The sequence below is a fragment of the Typopeltis vanoorti genome, chromosome 21, assembly GCF_054136105.1.
Source record: "Typopeltis vanoorti isolate ZY-2024b chromosome 21, IOZ_Tvanoo_1.0, whole genome shotgun sequence".
Classification (NCBI taxonomy): domain Eukaryota; kingdom Metazoa; phylum Arthropoda; class Arachnida; order Uropygi; family Thelyphonidae; genus Typopeltis; species Typopeltis vanoorti.
Window position 1 is genome coordinate 64,288,307 of NC_143569.1, and position 24,558 is coordinate 64,312,864.

Consider the following 24,558-nt stretch of genomic DNA (forward strand, 5'->3'; position numbering starts at 1 on the left):
CTTCACTACATCTGATCTCAGATGTAGTGAAGTACTTAACAGATCCAAAAGTTGTTCCAATTGTCCTAATTGCAACAACTGTTTTATCAATAATACTGTAGTCTCTAATAACACATCGCTGGACGTTAAATCAAATACAGTCATTTAAACTGTATTTCGTTTCCTTAATACTTTGATCAACATCGTGTGGTTTGCCAATGATGCATTATTCGAAAAAAAAAAAAGGGAAGGTTGGGATACTCTTTGCAATATTGCGTACTTTATGTTTTGTTTATGCACTCAGTGATAAAACAATGACAAAATATTATCACATTTTAGGAAAAAATTTTCGTTTAGCGTTCAAAAGACTTTTTCACTAGTGCCAGAGTGATTTCCTTTTAAGAGTTGAATAATTTCATTACAGACTCAGTCAACTGATAAATAAATGCATCTACTCTCCATGATAATCTTCATGGAGAGTAGATGCATTTAGAAAAACATGGGCGATTTTTATACTTTCCGTAATTCTTTTCTAGTTGAGAAGTTCTTCAGATATAATTTTTTATTTATCATTATATATATAATATATTTATATAATATATAATATATATAATATATATAATATATTTATATATTATATATATATTTATATATAATATAATATAATATATATATATATATATATATATATATATTTATATATATATATATATATATATATATATATAAACCGGTTTTTAATTCTCTGTAGTCAGGTAGAGAGGTTACATGCTCATACTCTTGTTGAGGTATGTTGCATCGAAATATCAGTTATAAGGTGAATTACTCTTTTTTTTTTTTTAATTAATGCCATTAACAGTTATTTGACATGATACTGTATAAGAACATAAAATCTGACATTTATGTGGAAGAACATAAGAGTTACTATAGCACAATATTATCTATTTACATAAAAGTGACAACTGATTAATATTCGCACTGTTAAGCACAACAAACTTTTCTTTCTTTCCACGTTTTTGAGGGGGGGGGATGATGTCACTTCTACGCTGGAAGGTGGACCATGATGCAGTCGCCCTGCTCAGCCAGGAGTTGATTCCGTGGATTCCAGTCTTGGTGGAAAAGATTTAAGGTGTTGTTTTGCCTGTGGTGGTGATACTCGTGTAGGATCCGACTTCTCACCTTTTGTTTGAAGGCTACAAGGATTTGGTTTGCCTCTCTCTCTGTGAAGTTGCTGTGGTGTCTGGTCTTGTATATCTGAGGTAGAAGCTGTATATTACCGCTTTCGCAGTGATGAAGAGGTAATTCAGAATGAATGATTATTTGACTCTGCATGGACGAGATTGAAATACTCCTCTTCTGTATGAAGACGACCACGTGGAATGCTGCCGCTTCCCGAGACAAACTGATTAATTGGGTGTTGACTGAGCATTCCAAGTAGATATGCTGGACTGTTCCTGATCGGTAGCAGAACAGGCAGTTATATGAGACATCTGAGTTAAATTTTCGTAATATATTTGGAGTGGGTAATACATTGTGCCATATTCTCCACTGAATATCTGCGTCGGTTTAATGGCTCTTCTGCGATATGGTAGATCCCGTTGAAATAGTGTTTGGTGGGATGATGTAGGATTTTTTAATAAAGTGCTTTGGTTCGACTGTTGTGTTAGAGTGCTGTAGATTTTGTTAGTGTTGTTGGATGTAAGTTTCTCCCATGAATTATTGGTTTTTATCAGAAAGATAGGCACTGGATCTTCTGAGTTAGGAGGGCTAAGCCCCCTCTTCCGTTATGCTATCAGGCATAGTGCTTGAAAAGCGGCCTTTACAGTGTGTATCTCAGCCTGATTCCCGTATTCCAGGTTTTCGAGCGATTTTGGAAAGCGCCAGGTGAGGCTTGTAGAAAGAATGTCACCCAAGATCCTCACGCGCGCCAGCTCCATGAAGGAAAGAAAATCTTTTTCTGAGTGGTCGGGTTTCTTACCATCGTGTTGTGGAAGATGGGTTCCATGAGGATTTAAGGAAGGGATGCGTTCTTCACTGTGTGCTGGAGGTTTTGCTTCTTCCATCTTCGAAGGGCATCTTTGTAGAAGTTTGTTAGATTCACTGGCATGTGCGCTTGTCATTCTTAAGGTTGTGGAGAGAGACCTCCGGTGGCAGAGGTGAAAATATATTCAGTGGTGCATTTGTGTGCTATTTCCTGTTGTAGGGTATTAAGGAGAAATCGAGTGCGGAACGTTGTTATCCTGTTGTTAATGGAGGTCGAGTTTTGTCCTGCATCTTTGAGAGAAGTACATAGCTTGGAGAAGGAAAGCCAGTTTGTTTTGTTCCGTATGGAGCGATAGATGGTTGACTTTATTGGTTTGATGAATTGCACTGGTGGCATGAGAATCTTTAGTGTATGCCAAAGGACACTGGTGGCTATTTGGTTAACAATAAATGTTCTCCCTCTTGTGGAGGCAGAGGCTCGTGTTGCTGCCCACTTTCCTAGTACTTTAGATAGATCAGTTTTCTTACTTCCAAACTGGTAGAGGATAATGGAGGACATTGTCATCTCCACCAAGACTACTGTCGTAATTAAATGAATTACATAAAATTCGTCGCTTGCTGTTCGGTGGTGCATATTTTCTTGTGGATACTCTTCGAATTTAAATGCCTTAAACAATCAAGAATTCCTCTTCCAGATAAGGCATTTTAGTCACATCGAAATGTTTCATTATTTGCATCATGCTAAGACAGTTCTAAGGAGAAGAAACGGGGAAGAGCACTGAAATGCCTCTTCTCTGTCTCTCTCTCTCTCTCTCTGTCTGTCTGTCTTTCTTTTCTTTTCTTTATTTCTTTCTCTTTCTCTTTTTTTACTACATCACTGAGATATTCCATATATAAATAAGTATATAATTAAATTTTTGGTTGTTCGTAGCAGCTTTCATCTACGAATTTCCCATCTCTAAGCATCTCATCTCCTTTCTCCTAAGAGAAAGGAGATAAGATGTCTCTCCTTTCTTTAAGGAGTTTTGTGCCAAAGTATATAACCGTTACCGCCTCCCTTACCAAAGTATATAACCCTTATAATATATATATATATATGGAATATATATATTCCATATATATATATATATATAATAACTAAATTTTTATGTAATTCCATACATAAGAGGTGTTCAACCTTATAGTACAAGCGTGGATGGGCAGAAAGTTGAGGAGAAAGAAGAAGCAAGTTAACATTAGATTTGAACACTACCAATTTAATATTTAGGAAATGCATACGAGAGGAGACTGCTACAAAAAGGCAGCAGTAGATGATACGAATGACGATTGAAGCTAGTTCCATTAGTCATAGAAATTGTATAAAATGTATAAAATACTAACAGCAAAAATTGAACGTCTGTATGAAAGAATAAAAGGGAAGACTGAAGAAATGAATTATTAATCAATGTAATTGGCGTCTTCTGCACTGAGTCCTTTATTATGGAATTCATAGGGACACCAATCCGAATGGGAGATAATGTTCCATAGTTGGACAGATATGTAGAAGTAATGTGACGCCATGAAATAGAAAGCTTAATTTATTGGATGTTGAGGGAGGGGAGGCGATATTTGTAATATATTTATCTCAAGAAAGATTGAAGTTTTAGAGTTATCCCAAAGAGATTCATCTTATTCATAAATAAATAAATGACAATAAAAATTTTAAAAGGCGTCCAAAATGTGCTACAGTCATTTATTGCAAAATTCACCATATTTGGATGCAGACTATTTGGTATCCATTTTGCCCAGGGCATACAGTGGGAAAATCCCAACTAAATTTCCGAAAATTATTTCTAACGTATTCCACCTACCGTTCGTCCTTGAAAAAACAAGTCTCATAGTGCAAGGAGGTCATCTTGGTAGGGATAGCGATTTTTAAGTGAGTTTGTCCTTGATTCCTGTTTTTGAATATTAAGGTAATTTTACAGCAGTATTTGTCTCTTGATTTAAGATTAACAGTTGTCCTTTACAAGCAAGATTTGAAATCAGGTGGCGCGAAAGTTCAGCAAGTCATTTAACATGTATCCTATAGTGGTTCATCATTCTGCACCTAGATGGCGCCATCGTGTAACAGGCTTCTTTGGACTGTAATAAGGGTGGTAATATAAACTCGTATTTTATTAAGAACACGTAGTGTTTATCAGGTCGTTTTAGAAATTCTTCTCTTGGTGGTGAAATCTGAATCAATTAAAATAAAAAACGAGTTAGATTTCAGGAAAATACTAAATCGCCATTAAGTGATGATTGTGTTATTTTATTTTTAGGCAGTTTCAGATTTAATCGTCTGAGTGGATAAATGAGTGGAATAAGCTTCCAGAGTCTGTTGTGGGTGCTAGGATGGTGAGTGAGTTCAAGGCTAGGTATGATAGATACTGTGAGAATGTCGTATAGTTGTGTGGACATGATGTTTAGTGCCTCCCTCGATGAGTCTAAGGACTCCCTGGAGTCGCCCGTAATAATAATAATAATATTTTTTTTTTATTGATCTTTTAAAATATTTACAGGTACAATAAACATCTTGAGTGACATTGCAACTTATAGTTTTACAGAATTTTTTTTTTATTGAAAAAAAAAAATAATAAAAAATAATAAATAAATAAATAAATAAAAAAAATAAATAAATAATAATAATAATAATAATGCCAGCAAAGGTTGGTCGATTGGTAGAGCCTTTGCTATTAATGGTTTAAGCAAGATTCAGTGCGGTTAGTAGTTGGACTGGGACCAATCGTTCGATGCCGTTGGCACATTCTCCCTCGATGAGTCTTTGAACTCCCTGGAGGTGTCACATAATAATAATATTTCTACCAAGAATAAATGACGTAAAATATCTAATTTATACATTTTAGCTATCACGCGACGAAACCTCTAAACAGCTGAGAAGTGTAGCGTCCAAACGCACAGGTGCATACGATTAAGTAATGCCCAGAAAGTTTCAAAATTCCAGATGAAATAATTCTGAATTCTAAAGTATTGAATTAATGAATTGGAGGTAATAAATGTGTTTTTTTATTTATTTATTATTTTTGTCTTTTCAATGAAATATCACACGCTGCCTTTTATTCAAATAATTCATTCCACTAAATGTAAGGTGAAAATGAATTTGCTGATAGACGATATTATCTTTTGCGTCACTATTGATTATCTCATGTAAAAGTTGTCAGTCCATACTAACAATGTGATGCATCTGCGCATGCTTCTGACCAAAATCCGTATATAATTGTTTGTGTCAATTGTACCTTATCAAACTTGTTATTGAACGAAAATTAATTTATATTTCCAAATAAAATCAATCTGCGAATTTTATGACGGTTCATTTTATTTAATTTATTATAATTATTAATGAGCCAAACTATTTCTTAGTGCTTTTCTGTACTGGATAAATGAATACTGAATATATAAATAAACAAATAAAAACATTGTTATAGATTTTAATTTTTGGAAAGGGGCCAGAACAAGGTATATAATTCTCTCTCTCTCTCTCTCTCTCTCTCTCTCTCTCTCTCTCTCTTTCTTTCTTCCATTCTCACTCCTTTTGTGGCTTCCTGCTGTGATCTGTGTTCTGTTGGCCATGTAGATTGTCCACATTAAACCCGAAGTGAAGTGTAAATGACGCAAGTGTCTTGATAACCTGTTAAAGGTTAAAACAATAATTCCTGTCCTCTTGTCATTGTGTACAATGGAAGATGGATAATAGTGTCAAGAAGTACAGATGAAAATCACGACTTGTCTTTCACGCTTGATAGAACCTGATGGGAATTTACCTCAAAAACATGAATGACGTCAATGATAAGATAGAGTTCGGTAGTCTCCTGCGTAAGTGAAATTTCTAGAAGGGCGTCAAGATTGACATCTCTTTCTCGATGAAACATTATTGATATTTTGTAGGTTGTTTTAATGAGGATTGCTATGATGATGGTTTGTCCCCTCCTCCTCCTCCTTCTGTTAAACCTAGACTGTACGTCAATGCCAATACAAGTCTATGACTGGGGTGGTCTGTGAAATGGAACTTTATTAAAGACAATGCTTTAAGTCACAGTACTTCTTTAAGATGGGCGGATTATTAAAAACAGTTTAGTCACGAGAAAACAAAGGGAGTTGTGTATTTATTCGAATTGATGATCAATATTATAACATTTAAATTATTGTAACATGTAATAGAGTAGTTCAAATTCAGTTTTAAATTTGATTGATTTGCATTTTAGAAATACAGTTCCAATTTCTTTTTCTGGCCTTATAGACTCAAGATCTAAGGTATTCTTCAATTCCATAAACTTAAGGAGTTTAAGGCGATTAATATTATGCCTATTGGAATATTTTGTCTGTGAACTTCAGGTATTCTTTTGGTCGATTTAATGGTGAAAAAAGAAAAACCCAAAATTGAAGGAGGACATGCTCTGTCACCTCCGCATGAAACCAACTAAATCATCATCAGTTAGCAATGAATAAATAAAATTTATAAAAATTCTAAGCATCCTAGAGAGAATTTAAAATCCAGCCAGGGAATCGTCATTACTAAGCTAAATATACAGATACGCTTTTTTATTATTATTAATTGCATAAAATACACGGAAAAATCCTACAGAACTAGTGAACATCATATCCTGGTAGTTTAGTATGTCGAAATAGGATAATTTTTATAATCACTGTAGGAAGCGGTGATAAAATTAATGAGAGAGAGAGAGAGAGAGAGATAAAGAAAGAGCGAGAGCGACTCCACCTATAAAACAAAGTATGACGAACACAGTGTTAAAATTTTTTGGCCAAAATTATACTCGCTCTATTATCAATATAATTAAAAACTGAACTATGGCCGAGATATACAAAATTATATGGGCCGTCGATATGTGAATATACGTACAATTAATTAATTTTAATAACTAGAAGTCGAGAGATACAAAAATAGAAAAAATACTATTTATTATTTGAGTGTACAACTAGTTTTGTTTTCTTAGAAAACTTCATCGGGTGCACTGCAGAGAAGAATTGTGGAATCAATAGAAATTGTCCTTAGTCCGGTCTACTTAATACTGACCTGTCTGATTATCACTCTTCAACTATCCAGTTTTAGCTTAGACGAGATTATGGCAGGCTGAACGGGCCCAAGAATACCATGGGCACCAATACGCCTTCAGATATCAGCAATACTAAACAGCAATTATAAACGTTTAATACTCTGTATAAAGCATTCAAACACTTTTTTTCTTTTCTTTTTTTATCTTCATTACTTTTCATGAAGAATTTTGCATTTTTCAAAGCTGATATACTCACTGGACACCACGCAATTAACAAATAAATCATGGTGAGTTGATATCACTAGAAGCAGATTTAAAATAAAATCTCAGTAATTTACAATGAACAGTAACGGTATAGCATTTTTGTTGGTATTATTTCACTGTAGACAATGGCATCTCATACAAAAAATGTAGAATTTGTTTTAATAGCTCAAGTTACGCGATTGTTTCAAACAGTCGAACAGTGAGATGCTAGATGGTTTATTTAGTTTAGTAGAAAGTTTTTTTTTTTAGAAAAGCTAAGTATAAAGTGAAATATTTTCTTTTATAAAGATATGTAGAAAATATTTAAATAAAAATTCAAGCATAAATAGGGAATAAATTTTACACACCATTTATGTTTCATTAGCTGTATGAAACTAATAAAAAGACAAAAACGCTAGCAAATTTAAGGTGACGAGTAAGTTAATCGACCGTGAGATGCGGTGATTGATTTTATATGAGATGCCCATATAGGGTAACGGATGCAATGCTGAACCAATGAAGTTTAACTGAGGTTCGGCTGTTGCTGTTATCCTGGGTAAATGAGTTCGCTCTCTTAGGTTTTGCCCTAAGGGAGCACTTTGAGTCTCCGGGGAAAGTGTTCTCCGGCACGGCCCGCTGAGGGGTACTTGCCGGTGAATTATTTTCCTCGGAATATGAGCGGTTCTGCTCGGTAATCGAGTTTCACTGAGTAGAACCAACGCTGAGATTTGGACGGTCTATCGCCCACGAATGAGTGGCCTAGAGATCGTCCGATATTTTTGAGATATCACCTTTACTTACACATACGGTGATTAATACCCTTGGAGGGTAATGGATGGCAATGCTGTAGCCAATGAGGCTTGGCTATTGCTGTTACCCTCCTGCCATGATCAGATCTTTAATAGCTCAATAACACCCTGTCCCTACACTGTCCTCTACAGATAACGGGGAATATGAAAGCACTCTTGCTTCGCCCCTTTAACCCAGTCCTTATAAGGACTAGTAAATTTAGTCCTTATAAGGTTAGCGAAGTTTACTTATTTTTATTTGTTCTGGTTTGTCACCACTTTTATTTGAGCCAAAATCGGAGTGTTTCGATAAATTCTAGTAATAACGCTCAAAATACCATCTTTCGGTGTACATCTGTCCAGTCCCAAAAAAGAGTTCGTACGTCCGTGTATAAACCGATCAAAATTGGCGAAAATTTTTTCCCGATTGGTTTGTTTATTTATTATTTTATTTTCGCATTGTAACTTGAGAGAACCGGTTGTTAGAAGGTTCACTGTTCACCTCGGGATGTAAATTATCTTTGCCCCACCTTATCTGCCTTGGTTTTAATTCCAAATAACTCAACCGAACGCACTTATCCTTAAATAAATAACTGAATGACATTTTATTCACTAAACTTTTATTAAAACAGGACTGTGAATAGTTCTCCTGCCTGCAAAATAACTGTTTTAAATATCCATGACAAGGTATAATATGTAATCTGTATTATTTGGCAAACAGGAAAATGATAATATATTGCGAAAATCATTCATGATATTGTTTTGTAATTACGAATGCTAGTACGTAATCTTTATATTATATTGCAATAATAATAATAATACAATTGCAATAAAATAATATTGCATCAATATTAAAACGGATTTCTTTCCTACAATAAACCAACCTTCCGAGATTACTATGTAAGAATCAACCAAGTGGTTTTTTCTCCAAGGACAATTTTAAGTGCAAAAGGCAGCATTGCATTCTTCGTAAATCTCCGTTGTTTCCTTATCGAAATTACGCAGAAAAATTACAAGAAATAAAGGAAAATACATACTAACAAAAATGTATTAAAAAATAGTTGAAAAATAAAGTATATCATTTTCGAGTTTCTTAAATGTATTGATTCAAGGATTTCTTTAAAACGATCAATTTAAATAAAAAATCACGGTCGATTTTATTCGTTGTTTTCAGGGTAGTATTTAGCAAAACAAAGAGTTAAAAAGCGTAAAAATGAACAGTGCCATCTATTAATCAATTAGAGAAGTAACCAATCAAGTTTTTTTTTTTTAATTTACTAATTACGATCCATATTCAATGGACATCGTCGTCGAAATTGACTGAGATACGGAGGCTCTGTGGAGGTTCTATTAAGTAGTTCGAAAATTTATTGAATTAAAATGGAAGCTTGAGTCATCTTTGCTACGAGTGGCCTGCACATCCGCTACTCTAAATAGTGCAAGTCGAGGCAACTAGTAAGAAAGGTGACCAAAGCTCCAGACACATTCATCGTTTGGCTTTCGTTGATAAAAGTATGCATTTTTAGGATTTTTATCGATGCTTTGTCAATTAAACTGTTTGTAAAGTTTTTATATAGCAATATGCAGCTGCTAAATGGGTATGATGCCTGTGGTTTACCATACTATGGGAAAGTGCTGAATTCTTAATATTGCGTTGGCTATGCAGACTAGGTGCACTGTAGCTTTGGAGGAAGCAGTTTTATAATTTTGTTGATGATGCCATCTGGAACTGGAGTTTTTTGTTGTTGAGATACATTTTGATGTTGATTATTTCTGCTGATGGAGTTGGGGGGAATGCTTTCTGAGTTGTCCTTGGACGATGCGTTTAACCTGTTGATGAACCATGTAGGTGAGGTTAATGTTTATGTTAGTGTATGATGGACTGCATTGTTTTTCCCAGATTGTCCACGAGAGCTTCGGCTTTTTCCATATTCGTGTGTGTAATACCATGCTTGGCTTGCATAGGGGTCGGGGAGCTTGCGTTTGGTACGAAGGGTTCTCAGGAATTTCCAGATTGTATGATCCTCTGAGTTGAGTGCTGTTAGTTTGTTTTCCCATTCCTGATTTCTGTGGTTTCGAAGTGCTTCTCTGACTTGACTAGTCATGTTGTTGTTTAGGAATTTTTTGTCTTGTGGGGCTCTTCTGTTGTGGTTCTCTTTCTGGCTTATGATATCCTCTGGGAGCCATCTGGTCGTGTGGGCGATTGTGGTTTTGGTGACTACTGTTAGCTTGATTTGATTTGTTAAGTTATTCACAGCTTCATCTATCACTTCTTTTTTTGTGGATGATGGGATGATGTATTCTTGGATTACTTTTGTCCCATGCTATGAAGGAGTGCGGGAGGGCGGGGAGTTGATCTTGGGTGCCTAGCTTAAGCAGGATTGGATTGTGGTCTGACGATAGCTCATTGATCGTCTCTAGTTGATACTGTTATCTGATATTTCTGAAGATAACAATGTCCAGTACAGCTGATCTGCCATGAGGGCTGTGATGAGTGGGTTCAGCGGGTCCTGCTACTTCAACTGAGTTGTTTAGTTCGCGGCTGTTTTTGTTGATTGTGGTACTGAACCATGCTGTGTACTTGGCGTTTAAGTCTCCTGGTTTGATGGTCTCCAAGTCTAACATCAGTAGGGGGTTGCTTGGTGAGTTGTAGGCTGTGTATATCTTGAGTCTGCCAGCATTGTTAGTGTGCACATCTGTGTCAGTAACCTCCAGGCTGATGGTTTGTGGATTGGTTATGGCATTGTGCTTTAGATAGGTTTTGATGTAGATAGTGGTGCTTCCGCCTCTGGTGAAGAGTCTCCTTTCGGTACATAGAGTGTCCTCTTAGTTTTGGGTTTCTTGCAGGTCGGAGGTGCGTTTCGTTGATTAATATTATGTCGAGATTACGTCTGTGTGCGAATTCTTCCACTTCTAGTATCTTGTTGATAAGACCGTTGGCATTCCAGGCAACGATCAGGAGGGAGTTCGGTTGGATTTTTTTTTATTAATGACTGAGGGCTGTCAGAATGGAGTGAGTTCCTTGAAGGAATCTCTTTGTGGAAGATGGTGATGGACTGGTTTTACTTTATTCATAGCAGGCCAATCAAGATTGCTGCTAGGCTGTGGTTTTTGAGCGCACTGCTTTCGCGTAGGTTTTAGTTGGAGATTGGGTTTTACCTGAGTTATCGGGTTTGGATTTCTTTGTGTTGCGGGATGATCACCATGATTGCTTCGAATGGCATTGTGGGGGGAATTGGCTGCGTAGTTCTTACCGCTCCACGATTTTTCGGAAGGAAGTTGCAACCTTCATAAGTATAGGTATAGGAAACAATTCTATTCATTATAAAAGTATTATTAAAATATATGGAATGTAATTTGGTTTGCAGATAAATTAAAGTAAGTTTGCAGATAACTTACTTTAATTTATTATAAACAAAGAGAAAAAAATTATATCTTTAAAATTTTTTAAATACATTTTTTCTCCAAATTTTTTATATTTTTGTTTTGAAAAATAAATGTATTTATCCTCTTAACCACAGAATTGTATCATGTGGATTTGTGACATAATAATTATTTATTCCATTTCTATTACTGGTAAACAATTCCCGAATATCTTGAAAACTTGAAACCTTGAATCTAAGCCAAATACTGTTGTTGGTTGATGTTTACCAAGGCTAAAAAATAATTCCAATAACATGAAATAGCGATTGTGATCATGAGGAAATTATTAATTAAATCGAATATTCTTCACACTTAAATGTTGAAACACTCCTGAGAACATGCATTAAAACAAATAAATTTTATCTGCAAGATTACTGGTGGGACTTGTAAATTGTTTTTGTGGTGTTTGTATATGATGGGAATAAGTGAAGAGGTTCTCGAATTTCAGGAAGCATTTTTTATTTTATTTTATTATTTATTTATTTATTACTTGGTGTATTACCCTTGACAATAAGATTAGTCCCATGGCGACGAACAAATATTTTTCAAATCCTACTCAGAACTCTGATAAAATAAAAAATTATGTCAATAAATTCTCCTATTAAGAGGAATAATTGGTTGTTATTGGATTTATGTTTACAATTGCAGAAGGATTTCTGTCAATCGCTAGGGATTTTATTCTTATTGCGTATAAACATTTTTTGTATTACCGCTTTATTTCCTTCTCTCTGCAGTTTCTAATTATAGCAAACGTCTCAAGGGAAGAAAAAAGTTTTTTCAAAATACATCATGTAATCATGTATTTAGGGTTTAATTACATACGTTGGTGTGAAATTCTAAGAATATTATTCTGATTGCTTGGAAGGTTCGAACTAGTTTTTATTTATTTAGTAATAACGCATGAATTATTCTTATTTAAAATAACAACACCTAAAGTTGGCTTAAATCACCTATAATATAAAAAATACGAATGAACTATTTTACTTTCAATATTTTTATATCATACAGAATTCTTTAAAAAATAAGGCATAAGTCAAAGCATGTTAATGCAATTAGTTATTGAGCAAAGCAGAGGAGAGTAACATCTTTTGCCTTTCTTTAGAAGGCTTAATATCGATCAGGACTTTCCCTTTTGGCGTAAAGCAATGTAAACAGGAAACGTCATCCTTACGCATATTGTACAGAAGTCAAGGAAAGTGTTCAGACGTGATTATTGAAGAAAGTCTAAAAGGCTTTTATTTTGGCTACGAAATAAGGATGGATTTATAATATCCTATTTCTATTAATGTATAGAAGTGTCATCTACATCACCTACCTGACCAACATGAAAATATTTAAATAATAATAATAAATATAAATATTTTACTCAAGTGTAATTCTGCATATTCTTTGTAATCAAAACTGCATTCTAGTTTGTGTTTAATTCAAAAGGCGCCTAGTTTCCATTCCTGGAATAAAACATAAATGATAAACGACACAAAAAGTGCTAAAATATGTTTGTTTGTTTGTTTGTTTGTTTGTTTGTTTTCTATAGTGAATCAGAGCCTTCGTGGCCCAGTTGGTTTCTACAGAGCCCTTTGGTTTGAAAGGCCTGGGTTCGAATGCAGTCTAGTACGTGAGGAACCTTTATAAAGGCTTTTGAATAAAAAAAAATGAGTTAGTTCCTCAAAATAGGAAGATAGACGTTGTTAACACACATATCTACAAACACCGGAAAAGGAAGGCAGAAGGAGCAGACTTTGTTCTATAATAATTCCCTGGTAACGTAGCGTTGCTACCCCACTAACAATTGGATTGAGAGAAAACACAAACATACGCGCACACAGTGAATCAGCCCGTAATATCGTACATGACATTTGGAGAAATGAATGGTTGGGTTACTGACATCTCACACATTCCTCCCCCACACCTACACAAAAAAGTGAAAGTGTTCATGCACTATGGGAAATTTCAACACTTACTAGGTGCATCATCAGGTGTGATAGAAGATACTTCTTTGTTTGGGGAAAACTCACTGTCTTACAATACAAACAGAATGTGATATAATACCTTGGCCACTCCCGAAAGAACTGTTGTAGGTGCTTGCGAGCGTGCGTGTGTGTGTGTGTGTGTGTGTGTGTGTGTGTGTGTGTGTGTGTGTGTGTGTGTGTGTGTGTGTGTGTGTGTGTGTGTGTGTGTGTGTGTGTGTGTGTGTGTGTGTGTGTGTGTGTGTCACGGGTGGGATTCCAATCCAAGTCTTTCAACCAAAAGGCATAATAGAAACCGAAACACTACAGAGACTTTTAAAGAGAAACTACAATTTTATTGTATTTTATTTTCAATGAGCGTGAGAGAGAGAGACAGAGAGAGAGAAATTTATCATCTTTCGAATTGAAAATATAAAATCGAAAATATAATGTTTGTCGAGATAACTCATAGCAAAGGTGGCTCCGTCGAAACCAACTTAACTACGAGACTCTAAAGAATAGCTTAAACCATAAAACACCGAGGAAGAAGAAATACAAGAATAAGTGGAAACCTTTCTAAAACAGATGGAAGGGTGGTTACAGTGACTAGAGAAACTCTAATACGAGAAACGTATTAGCGTTTTTGTTGCCTTGTTATAAAAACTTAAAAATTAAAAAATAAGATAACTTAAAATTTTTAAATATTTTTTGATGTTTCAATATTTCAATATTTGGAAGTTATTTCGAAGCCAGATCATTTCTACTTTTAAATGTAACTTGAACCTATTATTCTCTGTATAGTTTCTTTCAACTTATTTGCTCATTAAATAAGGTTGTTTATATTCATCTGTTAATTTTTTGTAATGTCATTTACGAACTGTGATTGTCATTAACGTTTAATTTATTTCATTTCTTTCGTTAGTGCCATTAAAATATTGATTCATGTGGTATAAACTATTGTATCTGATGAGTTTGTATAGTTAAAACAATTAAATGTGAGTATAATTTGTTATGTCCTGATATTCGCCATAAAATATCAACTTACAGTCTCCATTATTCTGTGTATTTTTGTACCTCTATATTTTATTTCTACGAATTTGTATTAATTACATTATTTTATTTTAATTATGATATATTAAAAGTTTTCAAAACCTTTCATTTTCATTTCGAAAGTGTTGCATGGGATGCTAAGTAATTTCTTGTAGAATAATGATCATACGTCAAGAAAATCGATACATCAGCACATGTACAATGTGATAACTTAGAACTATTTTTCTAAGCAAGTACACAAAAACTTTTGTAAGAAACGCATTTTTCTTACCACTAAAATGCGATTTCTTTGGATAAACTTTATTCACATACATTAACATTTGTTCAATGGAGTAATACATGTTCTCACCTAACTTTGAAAGAATCTACGTTTCAATAATTGTTAGTAGTGTTCAGAAAAAAAAATTTACAAACACAAATGTCAGTACGAGGTAGTTTTTCAAATGATGTCATCCTTAATTTTTCCTCTTCTCCTTCACATAAACAGGATCTCATATAATGTCTTTTGAGTATTTAATTCCAGGATGTAGACCGAAAACAAGTCCGGTATAATTCTCTCTCTCTCTCTCTCTCTCTCTCTCTAATAAATCATCACTCGTTAATAAAACAATTTAAATGTCTTTTGCAATATTCTGTGCTGATCCCGTCACATCTATTATACTGTTTTTCCTTATTTTTCTACTGGCTGAAATGAAACACAATACATTCACAGAATATGCAAACAATTTTTCCTTATTAGTTCTGCGAAGAAAATGTACGACTTTTGTTGAGAGGAGATACTTTGATGGTTCTGTTAGTAAAAATTATATTTATAAGTTCCTTGTTTAATTAATTATGCGAACACTACAAAATGCTTATGCAATCGTGTTTAACTTAAATTATAGCAATGGATAAAATATTGTCATTGTAATGACAATAGAATTTATACATAGAATTTATAAATTTGCCTTATACGTTATTCCAATGTACAAGGGAAATTTATTAGGAAAAAGCTACCTAATAAATTTAGGTAACTTGATAAGGGAGACATTTTTGCCTCGTACACTTGGAAATAATATCTTGGTACATCAAATAATAATATTTGATGTACCTAATGCTACATCAAAAATCTGTACTATGATGTACAGATTTTTGAACTACAGTAAGGACTTTCGAAGAAGTCCTTACTGGAGTTCCCAACCCATCGTCCTTTTCGTGTTAGGCTCAATGGCGTGTCACAGACAAGTAACCTGGTTTCGTAGAAACCTCATACTGCTTGGAATGGATTCGAACCCAGATATTTCTAAACAAATGATTTTAATGGCTTCATATCAGTAATTTTAGGTGTTCATAACGGTGTTTCTTTCTTATGAGAATTGGATTTTTTTTTTTATTTAGGGAACAGATGATTCTATCTAAGGTTTTTTAAATAAAATAATTCTAACTTCTATTTGGCTGAATGTTCTGTACTTCCACAATCAATTCTTAATTCAGATGATTAATATTAATCAGAGTATCAATTTTGTGTGATTTGTATTAAATTTATTTATATTACATATAAATATATAAATATAAATATTATATTAAATTGAAATATTAAATGTACTTAGTGTACTCTATGTTATAATTTTTTTTCCCGTTTTGTGTTACTCAATTTACAAACGGCTGTAAACCTATGTTCTTGAGCATCGTGAGTGGGTTAAGGATTTTGTTTCCTTTTGTTTAATTAATTTAATTAATTTTTAAAAATATTTTTATTTATTTTTTTGCATAATCTGGAAATGATGCTCTAGAAAACTTGTGCAAAACTTTTCAGGCGCTTTAAGCCTGAAAATATAGTAGTGGTTTCACACCGGGTAGTGAAATTCATCTCGCAACCCTAAATTTTATTTAAAAATAAAATAAATATAATGACAAAGCACAATTGCATTAAATAATCCATACAAAAAATTGTTGCAATAATGAGCAATGTCATTATACAAGGCTAATATTGCAAAACACATTTTATGATCGTTTGCTATTTCTTTATTTAGTTTTTTTTGTTTTGTTTTGTTTTGTTTCTAGCAACGCTTAAACATTTCAGGAAGGAAAAACAAGTCTGGAAATTTAAATGCAAGGAAAACATGCTAAATATCTTCTAGTTATGACAAAGGACAAAGGAAAACTGTTCTGCTTTTCTTAGATTAATGTTCTTGTGTTTCCTTTGTCATCTACGCACGTTAAAAAGAATAAAAAAAAATGACTTAACACATGACGTCAATGATGTTTGTAATACATGCTATGATTGTCATATGAAACGTCCGAAAATAAATAATTTAGTGAATTTTAATGCTACCAAAACGTAATCCTGTCTTAATAATTTTCGTTCAAACATTCCTTCTCTGTCTGCCTTAACTTAGAATATTACTATCACATCTGGAGTGGTGCACCAAACACCTACCTCAGAATGCTCAGAAGGGAGCATTTGCTTAATAGATGACTCGTGTGTTTCACTGACAGAAATCACCTTCTGCACGGAAGCTAGTTAATGACCATTTACTAACAGCAGTAGGAAAGTGTATATCTCGCGTGAAAAAAAAAAAAAAATAAATAATGAGGTAAAATGGATGACCACTAAGATTAAGAAAGAACTGCAGGTAAAAAAGTATAGAATGAGTGGTGTTGGACAGTTGTATGAGGAACAGAAAGTTCAAACAAGAAAGGGGACTAATATAGTCAAGAAGGGAAATTGGAATATGTGAAGAGGCTAGCACTACATTCCAGGCAAACCCTAAGGAGTTTTTCGTTATGTGGCTAGCCAAATAAGGAATGATTGTGAATGAATGGTCTTGATAGAAGGAAAAGGTAGTTTAATAACCAAGGCGAATGATATTGTAGAGTTGCAGAACAGTTTGTGTTACTTGTGTGGTTGTTAAGATATTAGAAAAATTGGTAAGAGCTCGTATAACTAGTCAGATGAAAATAATATTATCTGTGAAAGTCAGCAGGAATTTGTTAAGGGGGTTCTTGTTTCAGTAATCTCGTTAATTTTTATGATAAAGTAACATTTTTTTTTAGATTTTCCTAAAGGCATTTGATATGGTACCACATTCAAAATATATATTTTGGTGATTACACCACATTTTTTATTATTCAGTTATACAAAATACTGAAATAATAGTTCCCGACAAGTTTCGTAAATCGTAGGAATTACATCTTCAGGGGGTAAATAGTATAACTTAAAGTTTAAACAAGAGAATTAATAAATACAAATCATAACCGTCTGGCTATTCATAAAACTCAAATAACAGAATGCAGATATGTAAAACGTTATTGACGTTGAACAATACTGGACGATGTCACGTGTTCTTGTTCTCGTTCATACAGTCCGAGCTCAGATTGAGGTAGATTTTTTATTAGAGCTGACCACACTTGATGGAGAATTAAACCTTGATTTTTATTGCATTGGGTTGGGTTTTTCAGCATATTAGCAGCTTCTTTAAATTTTCTTATATAACTGTTGTTTTCTATGTATGACATCGTCCTTTTTTGCCAGAGTACATCGTGTCCAGTGGAAGTGGTATGGAAAGCAAGACCCGTTTTTTGTTCTCTTTTGTATTGTACGTCTTTTTGGTGTTCAGCCATGCGTATTTCTCCAGATCTTCCTGTCTGTCCTACGTAGCAAATCCCGTAAGAGCAATGGATTTTGTAGACTCCTGGTTTTTTAAGAGGATGATGAGGTGGTTTTGGTGGATGTAGGAATCTTGAGATTTTTTCCATAGGAAGGAAGTCTACTTTTATGTTGTGTTTGTACCTTAATTTGGCTAGCTTATCTGTAACATTTTTGATATAAGGAAGCGATATTGCGTTTTTGTAATCCTGTTTTATTGTGTTGTTAGTTGGATGCATTTTAAGGATTCTCTTGATGGTTTTTGTTTCATACCCATTCTGTTGGAGGATTTGTGTTAAGTATTTCAGTTCTTCATTACCTCTTTCTTGTGTGCTGGAGATATTGTATGCTCTGTCTCGAAGAGTTTTAATTAAGCTTATTACAAACAAGGTCTCCAGAATTTATCATAAAATGGAACTAGCTTTTCTAAGAGAAAGAATTACAGTCACTAGAGCTGAATTAGCATTAATTAGTAATAACACTTTTTCTCTTCATAATGAACTGGCCGCATCTCTTTCATGTTCCATAGGGAGGATCAATAGTATTACATTCAACAAAGCAATAGCGATCTCAGAACAGAAGAAACATACATAAATTCATAAGTTCAACATACTTCTTCAGAAGAAGGAAATACATAAAAAACAACTAGATCATTCAAAAGTAGTTATTAACCTTTCTTAGAGAGTCCTAACAAAAGAGGAGAATAATTTTTTGTAGGACTCTTCGCACAAATAGAAAAAGGAATTAGAAATCTACCGGACAACACAGCAGATCGTATCCGTATAGAAATTACAGCTTTACTATTAAAAAGCAGATTACCTAGTAGGAACCTACCTTACAATGAATACTTGCCTTAAAAATTTAAAGGATGACAAAAATATTGTCATAATCAAAGCCGATAAAGGCAACGCAACTGTCGTTTTAAATGCTACAGAATATGATAACAAAATGAAAAGTCTCCTGGAAGATACAAACCCTTAGACAGAGACCCGACTTGGCAGACACACAAAAAAACAAATGATCTAATAAAAAAGTGCCTCTCTGGACGGAAGAACTTAAAAAATTCTTAATCTAAACATCCTTTGATACCAAGAATCTATAGTGTTCCAAAGATCCATAAGACAGATATACCTTTAAGACCAATAGTAGATGGAAGAGATTCACCGACTTCTAACTTGGCGAAATACCTCACCAACATGATTTCACAACATATAGAAAAAACATCTTCCTTCATAAAAAATAGTAAACATTTCATAGAAAAAGTGAAAGATATACATATTGGTCCAACAGACATCTTAGCAAGTCTAGACATTATCCGCTTGTTTACAAACGTCCGGAGACAAGAAATTTTGAATCTCCTAGAAGAACACTTCCCTCCGGACATCTTAAATCTCTTTAAACATTGTATAAACAATACTTTTTTCACCTATCAAGACAGAATCTGGGAACAAAAAGAAGGACTGGCCATGGGTTCATCATTATCACCGGTATTAGCAAACCTATTTATGGAAAAATTTGAAAACAATGCTCTTAAGAATTACCATAAAAAACTAAAAATATGGCTACGCTATGTGGACGATATTTTCATCATATTCAATGGAACAACAGATGAACTTATCAATTTCAAAGATTATCTCGACAATTTACACAGCACCATAAAATTCACTTTAGAACAAGAAAAAAAATAGAAAACTTCCCTTTCTGGATATTCTATTAGAAATTAATGAAGAAAGTAAACTCTCCTTCTCAGTATATAGGAAGCTGACAAACACTGGAAGATTTCTAAATGCAACCTCACACCACCTTCCTTCACAAAAAATAAGCTTAATTAAAACTCTTCGAGACAGAGCATACAATATCTCCAGCACCCAAGAAAGATGTAATGAAGAACTAAAATACTTAAATCCTCCAACAGAATGGGTATGAAACAAAAACCATCAAGAGAATCCTTAAAATGCCTCCAACTAACAACACAATAAAACAGGATTACAAAAACGCAATCTCGCTTCTTTATATCAAAAATGTTACAGATAAGCTAGCCAAATTAAGGAACAAACACAACATAAAAGTAGTCTTACTTCCTATGGAAAAAATCTCAAGATTCCTACATCCACCAAAACCACCTCATCATCCTCTTAAAAAACCAGGAGTCTACAAAATCCATTGCTCTTACGGGATTTGCTACGTAGGACAGACAGGAAGATCTGGAGAAATACGCATGGCTGAACACCACAAAGACGTACAATACAAAAGAGAACAAAAAACGGGTCTTGCTTTCCATACCACTTCCACTGGACACGATGTACTCTGGCAAAAAACGACGATGTCATACATAGAAAACAACAGTTATATAAGAAAATTTAAAGAAGCTGCTAATATGCTGAAAAACCCAACCCAATGCAATAAAAACCAAGGTTTAATTCTCCATCAAGTGTGGTCAGCTCTAGTAAAAAATCTACCTCAATCTGAGCTCGGACTGTATGAACGAGAACAAGAACACGTGACATCGTCCAGTATTGTTCGGCGTCAATAACGTTTTATATATCTGCATTCTGTTATTTGAGTTTAGGAATAGCCAGACTGTTATGATTTGTATTTATTAATTCTCTTGTTTAAACTTTAAGTTATACTATTTACCCCCTGAAGATGTAAATCCTACGATTTACGAAACTTGTCGGGAACTATTATTTCAGTATTTTGTATAACTGAATAATAAAAAATATGGTGTAATCACAGAAATATGTGTTTTGAACCAATTAGCCACAGAAGTCTACGCCTGCAATGGTACCACATGGTAAACGGATATTTAAGCTGCACCGTATGTGTTTGGATATTAAGTTGGTGGAGTGGATTGTTGTTGTTGAGCGATAGATATCAAACGGTTTTGTATAATGGAGAGGCAATATCAGGGAAAAGGAAAGTTACTAGTGGAGTTCCACAAGGCTCTGTGCTGAGACCACTACTTTACAACCTTTTTGTGTCAGTGATATTTTCACTGAAATCCAAGAAGATATTCAAATGTTTGCGGATGTCGTGAAGCTTGGGAAGGTTCTTGAGAATAGAATTGATGAAACGGCTCTTCAGGAGGATTTCTTTAAGCTGGAAATGGAAATAAGCTAATCCTTACATTAAGCAATGTTTTGAATTTTGGGAACTGTAGATGGGATACTGCATACTTTTATGTGTAGAAGCATGCTACAGGAAATTGAGGAAGTACGGGGTTATGGTGGATCTAAATTTGAAATTTAAAGTATATGTGGCAAAGGTGATTAAGACAACTCAGAAAATTACTGCAGTATTACTACAAACATTAATCAGTAGAGATAAATGGTAGTGATCCCACTGTATAAGGTCGTTACCAGGCCGCATCTGGACAATTGTGAATAATTTTTGTTGTCATGTAATCATGTTTGAAGTCATGTAATCTGCAACATTTTGTCTCATAGAAGGCAAAGTGGTGATATGATGTTTAAGCTCTTGAGAGGTACTTACCTGATGGATATGAGATAGATTTTCAGATAGTGGGAAATAAGGAAGGGGAGAGAAGTATTGAGGCTATCCATGAAAATTGCTGGAAGAAGTAGTGAATAAGAGGGTGAGAAGTATTTTTTTTACGTGGGTGAGTGGAGTGCATTAACTGAGTATGTTGTGAATGTAAGAGTATGATAGATATGTTACAGGCAGGAGAAATTGTCCATAAGTCTATGGACTTTTGCTATATACGTACATGTATACTTATTTCACATTACAATGTAATATAATGCATATTTCTATTTCATATATAAAATGTATGTAACAAGCCCATTCTAATGGTATAAACTCTCTCTGTCGATGAGTCTTTGATTCCAGGGGAAATTGATATAATAATAATAATATCGTTTTTAAAGCTCTGATCATGGCAGGAGGGTAACAGCAATAGCCGACCCTCAGTTAGAACTTCATTGGCTACAGCATTGCCATCCATTGGATTGAATCAATCACCGCATTTCACGGTCGACCGTATACAATTGTCAATTCCATTTATTAAAAAAATGAAATGGTGTACGAACTTTAATATGAATAGAGTGGGAAGTATTTTTTTTACGTGGGTGAGTGGAGTGCATTATCTGAGTATGTTGTGAATGTAAGAGTATGATAGATATGTTACAGGCGTGACCAAATGTGATATGTTGTGAACGTAATAGTATGATAGATATGTTACCAAATGTTACCTTACCAAATGTTACGTAACCAAATGTTATTTGGTCACGTATTAGTATATTAGTATATATAATATATATATAATAGAAATCTTTCCATTTAAGTATTTTTATTTAATTTATATAAAAAATAAAATGGTGTGCAAATATTAATAGGAATATAAGCTGAAGACCTCCTGAATAATAAAAAAATTTGATATATTTTCATATATTACTTATTACGCTATATTAATTATAGTCTAAATTTTGGTATGCCATCTCCATTTAAAACGATAGCGAAGCAGTGTGAAAGACATAATAATTAAGGATCAATAAAAGTGCAATACATTTGATGCATTAGGATAGAAACGCAACATAAGCCTGACACTATCATTAAATGAAGTAGACAACTGTACTTTATTTCTGAATAATTACAAAATAAATCCTAACGATGTGTATGTGTGTGTGTGTGTGTGTGAGTAAGAAGGGAAGGAAATATTGACAAAACTTCGTAGAATGGTGCCATCGTTCCTATTTACATTTGGTCTGGGTAGTATACGGCTACACGGAATTTCTACACTAGGAAACGGCAAATATGCATTGTATTATTCTATTGAACATTTCCTGATTGTTTTTCTTTCATTAGCTGCTTCGATAAACTCGTGTACAAATTGCGTCATAGTTGTAAAGCTTTCAAATCAACCCATTCTAAGCTTTTATGTTTAAAGTAACTTATATAACTTATTAATCTTGTACCGTGTTGTTGGCATAGTAGTAATATAGTTTTTATATTAAAATTCTTTTTTATTCCTTCAAATATAAATATACGTTAAATACCTGTTTTGCTCTAAAAAGCAGTTCTTAGTAATATCTGCATTAAATAAATCGACTAAATTAAACAAACATGAATAAATAAAAAAAAACTGAAATTAAAAAAAAAAATAAATAATTAACATGTTACGAATATGTACTACGATAAGATCGCTTTCTAGTTTAAAAAAATTAATTAAGAAATTAGCGCTAAGTATTACCTGTTCATCCAGGAATCTGTATTATTGGTCTGTTAATCACAGTGAATTATCTGTTTTTTTTAATGAAATATATACTGATTCATTTTTCACGTTTCAATCTGGCTGACACGTGCTGAGAGTAGAAAATAACTCTCAAAAAAAAAAAAAAAAAAATTGAAGACATGATTATATCCAACTAGGAGAATATGACAATATCATCAATCAATTAAAAAAAAAATCAGAAAATAAGATTTGGTTATTTTCCAGCTTTTGTCTTGAAGGTTAGCAAATAGATCCCAACTGGAATTCCGAATTTTTTTTTTTTTAATACAACTGGATTGACGGAATAATTGGCTAAATGACTTTAATGATGGCCTCATTTTTATTATTCCTAGAAAATGACTTAATTTGTTTGGCTGTCATTTTATGTCTCTCTCTATTCATTTCTCCTTGAGAGAGAGAGAGAGAGAGAGAGAGAGAGAGAGCCTTCTTGTTCAATTGTGTCATTTCCTGCTAATGGAAAGAGAACAGGTTTTTTTTCTCTCTCTCTCTCTCAAATGTTGTCTTCATCTTATGTACTTTTAGTCAAGGTTCTCTTCGGTTAGTTTGATTGTATTCAACTTTCCGATTTCACACAAAAAACAAGCTTTATCTTAAGTTAAGGGGATAATAAATCCCTCATTATTTTAAAGCCGGATACAAAACTCGAGATCGAATCTAAGAGTTTCATGCCGAAGAACTATCGGCGAGTCCAAGCGTAAGTCAACACCTGGGTAGTACAACACTAGGGCAACTCGGAGCAAAGGTGATGGAGCAAGTGTTATACTACCAGGTGTTGACTTACGCTTGGACTCGCCGATAGTTCTTCGGCATGAAACTCTTAGATTCGATCTCGAGTTTCGTATTCGGCTTTAAAATAATGAGGGATTTATTATCCCATTAACTTAATTTACGCCGTCGGAAAAATAGCCTCTTCGCTCTTTATCGTAGTAATAACAAACTTTATCTTGTTTGAGATAAACAACTAATGTCAACAACAGAATACTTGTTTCACAGGAAGGAGAATAACAATGTAACACAATAAAAAGTGGGGATAAACAACTCAATAATAGGGCCCTTTCAAGGTGAGTGAGAATTTCCCCAATACAAGAAACTTCGAACATAACACTGATTCAAATTTAGTTAAATACGAGATAACAAGTGAAATTGCTGAAACAAAATAAATATAATGCATGATGATAGAGAGGGCACTTTTAACAGCCGTATTGTTAGCATT